A 4,925-nucleotide genomic window follows, 5' to 3' on the forward strand; every position below is an offset into this window, starting at 1 on the left:
CTGGAAGTGGTTAGAAGGGTCGTTGGATAAAGTTCTTGCCTTGTTCAGTGTATAGATCCTGTGAGGACCTGATTCAAGCTTAGTAGGACTTTTCTTGAGGCAGATAACATCAAATCGGGGGAAGTTAGAACAACTTGCAATCCCTTATAAACTAACTACTACTAAAACTTTAAACCGGCCTTACGGGACTGTATCCCTGCTGACTCAGACCAATATGGCCGAGGGTAGCGTTGCCTCCAAAAGAGGGACATGCCACTTTTGGTATTAATAACTTACTTAATTATCTTTTAATAATCCGGCCTTGTGGGACTGTATCCCTGCTTACTCAGACCAATATGGTTGAGGGTAGCGGTTCCTCTAAAAGAGGGACATGCCACAATAACTAAGATAATCTCTTAAAAAACCCAAAGCCCGGAAATCATCAAAGGATACATGAATGACGAGTCGGATCCAAGTGATTATATCTTGTCTATCTGTTCTTTTATTTACTCGGTTTCTTTATTTATTTTATTTATTAAAAACAACAAAAATTTTCTCTCAATATTTGGTTAGATTAGACGTCGACGATATTCTGGTATTAAAAGCTCTTGTATCCTTGGACAACCTCGGTATCTTACCGTCACTATACTACGCCAACGATGGGTGCACTTGCCCTAGCGTGTTGTAGAGAGTGATAGTTTTATATCGTGTTTTATAAATTTAAAGCTTGATAAAAGAGTAAAAGGTACTAAAAATACATTAAAAATCTGTACACACTCGCATCACGTCAACTTGTCAAGTAATTAGTCGAGGACTGATTACTTGGAGAGAAAGGTAAAAGTGTATGGATTAAAGTGTAACTATAGGTTCTATAAATAGGAGGTTTGACCTAAACCTAATTATAGAATAGGAGAGTTTAACCTGAACACAAAACAAACCTGAAAACTCTCTCCTCCCACTCCTTCGTTCATAGTCACCGCCCCACCCCACCACCGGACCACATCTGACTACCGTTGGCCACGACCTACTCGTCGCTGCCCCCGTTGAGCTGCCGCTGCGCCACCAGCTCGTCTCGTATTTCGGTAGAACGGATTTAATTCGTTTTAGCATATGGATCTCGTGATGTTTTAGGAATTTATGATCGAGCTTACTAGCGAAGCCGTGAAAGGTCACCCAACCTAGGATCTCACTCAATGAACACAATCACTAGGTGTGCGGAATCCACCTAGCAATCAACCACTATAGAATATTGGATCAAGAACAAAGGAGAATGAGAATGATCTGAGAATACACAGAGTATTCTCAGATGAAGATGATGAGTGACGTCACACACAGTAGCCGCCAGACAATGCACACAATAATGATTAGGGTTTTCTTGAGGCACAAACTTTCCACAAAAGAAATCTACGTCATGTCATTTCACTAAAAGTATATATACAAGACATCTTCGGACTACAAAAGTCCGGATACAAAAGGGCCCAAACCCAGTACAAGTAAACTCGAACTTGTGTAAATAACATAAATTCGGACATAGGGACTATTACCTAAGTCCTGGCTATATGATCATTGCCAAACTTGGACTCATGAAGTCCTTATATTAATAAATTCGGACTTCATGAAGTCCTTAAAAACATAAACTCTGACTTTCATGAACTTTATACAAGTTTACATCAAGACCCTTGAAGTTTGGAGAGACTGCACTTATCACACAAAGTGCAATTACAAGCCGTTTGTCGCATTCATTGTGTGGGTTTTTGGTATTCCTGAAAGGTATATACCTAAACTCACTATGGTTGTTTTATATAATTGAATGAATAACTTGAAATTGGATCATTGGCAGGAATATTATTTATCCATTATGTGTTTGTACACGCTTCCGCATTTGACTAATAATTAGTGTTATTATTATTATTATTATTTATAAATCTAATTTTAAAAAAGAATGTAAACTAAAACGGATACCTGGATTCCTAGCAGATACATATTATCTATGTGACAACTTGCATTTTTAGGTTAACACCTTTAGTTTTCTCAGTTAAATATTTATGATTTTCTAGCACATTCGTACATGCATTCACATTACACGTGTAGGTTATAACACACGGAACAACATAAATTGGTGGGACTAGTTTCGTTCATACACTTAAAGTTAAATTGTTAACTTTCTACTTAAGTTTTAAGGTTTTGAAACTTGAGGGGCTTAAGGTGAATATAACAAAAACAAGCTCCTAAACTCGGAAGGGTTTCTAAACCCGGGACCCAAACTCGGAACCCAACCTAAACAACTAAACCCGGAAACCCTCTAAACCTAAACTTGGAACATCTCTAAACTCGCAACGGGTTTATAAACCAGACGGGTTTCAAACGTGTGTTATAAATACCCCAGAACCCTAACTCGCCTCACTTCACAAGTGTCTCTCATCTTCCTCTACAACAGACTCTCTTTTTCTCAACCCTAGAAACCGGAGAACCATCACCACCATCTCCTACCGCCTCTTTGCCTTAGGTAAAAGTGGTTATAGTGTTCCATATGTGTTACGTGTGTGTATATATATATATGTTTGTATATGAATTCGCATGCATGGAGAATACAACCGAGTTTATGTGAATATATGATAACAACATAAACTCGAATAAATGTTGTGAGATCACTGATGTATGTGTTGTGAAAGTATATATGTGTAGGGCTGCATGTATAGGGTGGCTATGGAAGTATGATCTTATGCAAGTCTTTGTGTACATGAGTATGATTGTATGTATGGAGATTTAGGTTTGGATGCAAAGTTTGATTGTGATCATATATGTGTTAAACCTGATTATATGATGTTAAACATGATAGAACAAAGAAAAAAGGTTAAACAATGATCATATACACGTTTTAGGTTACGACATAAGTTAACAGTTTATGTCCAGATGTTTATGTCAATTTGTAATGGCTCTATCTTGGCCAAAACATGATGAAACTGAGTGGTTCTTGAGTCTAGAGTCATGTACAAAGAAACAACTTTCAAACTCAACTAGTTTCACATTTTTCCAGTGAGTTTTGGTCAGTCAAAAGATTTAAATAAGATCAAAGGTCAAAGCTGTGATTTTCTGTAGAAATTACAGACCACTACGAAAGTCATAACTTGGTCAATAGTTGGCGTTGGTACTTGAAATTTTTATAGTAGATAGCCCTAGGAGATTATGAAATTCTCCAACTGGAATTTCATCAATCGGGTCGACGAGGATTTTTCTATAAATTAATCCGTAAACTATCATCAGAATGACAGTTTTGACCTTTGTGTGGAAAAGTATTTTTCATAAATTTTCTATAAGTTTTCAGGACCCAAGAAATTTACACAAACCTTTTCAGACTAATAGACACATCTCATAAAATTCTCATAAATTTTCTTATCCGTTTGAAATTATTTATAAAATCCACAAGTCGGCCAAAAACAGATGTGTTTTGAAAGTGCGTCTAATTGGTTATATGAGGTGTTTTAGAGATGTGAAATGTATGTGAATGCTCTTGAATGTGTTAGGTGATAGTTAGGAGTTTTGTATACATGTGAACGTATGCATGAGCAGTTCTAAACACGTGTGCATGAATACTTGGAATGGTTATAAGTGAAACTTGTTCTTGACACTTGTAAGCAATGACCACCTGCTGATATGTAGTAAAATACACGTAATTTTCCCGTGTATAGTGAATAATTATTGTATAGTTTTTATTTGTTTTTATTTAGTTTTAGTGTTATATTATATTATTTTGTGTTGGGCCAGGTCCTGGTGCAAATGGAGCAAAAACGAGTAATATGGAAATAACCAGCCAGTTGGGCAGAATGGGGTGCTAGTGACCGACGGAAATTTGCCGCTATTTTCTGTGAATGGGCTGAGGTGTAACGCTTCGCACTTTTGATCTTTCTATTTATAGCATGATATATTGTACCTTTCCAATTCGGTCAATTGTACTCTCGTTGCATTCTATTCGTTTCCAATTTGTAATCCGAGACTTGAAATCATAATGAAATGCATTCGTTTTAATCATATTCTTGTTATAATTCTATGTTATGTGATCACACTTGAAAACACATTAAACTATTTCAAACATCTGAAAACAGTGGAAAAATATCCTAATTTCAGCTCTCGAAACAAGTATTATCAAGAGATTACCCTAATCCATACAAAAATCAGGAATTCGTACGTTAATTCGGTAAATTACCCAAAATCTGGGTTAAACCAAGTAATCATGACATTTATTAATATTAATTTAATAAATTTATATTTTAATTAATTTAGTGATTTAATATTTTAATTAATTAAATAAATTAAGCAAATATTAAAATTTGTTTTTCGGTTAAAAAGGTTAGTTTAAACTAACTTCGTTAGTTAAATCCTTAAATAAATTTTGGATAGGTTAGTTATTAAGGGAACCATTTAACTAAGTTAGGAACCCTAGTTAGTCCTGTTAGTCACACATAAAAACCTCAGGGGCCAAACTGAAACATCAGGTCACAAACAAATAAAAAAGGGGGTCCTTCTGTATCGGACCGGCCCTTGCCGGGGATCGAACTCGCGTCTATACGTTATAACCGAAGTGTCTTAACCGGATGGGCTACCATCATCGCTGAGATAAATTAGGAAACTAATTAATTTTATACGCTGTTTTCAAATTCAAACTCAATCTCAGCTAAGCGCCAAAACTAAACGCGTCCCGGTTAACTCTTTCCTTTTCGCCGCCCGCTGAATCTCCGGCAATCAATCATGATTGATTGCTCGGTTACCTATTAACCATATTGTTTCCATTATCCGACCACCCGAACACCCCTATAAATACCGACCCACATTCTTCTCCGAAACCACTCACACACCCACCTTCTTCTTCACTGCATATCACCGGAACCGCAACCACCCTCGCCGGAAGACCTGCAACCATCGCCGGAACTCCCTGCCGACCACCGGAG

This window comes from Helianthus annuus, chromosome 15, assembly GCF_002127325.2.
Source record: "Helianthus annuus cultivar XRQ/B chromosome 15, HanXRQr2.0-SUNRISE, whole genome shotgun sequence".
In the NCBI taxonomy this organism is placed as follows: Eukaryota; Viridiplantae; Streptophyta; class Magnoliopsida; order Asterales; family Asteraceae; genus Helianthus; species Helianthus annuus.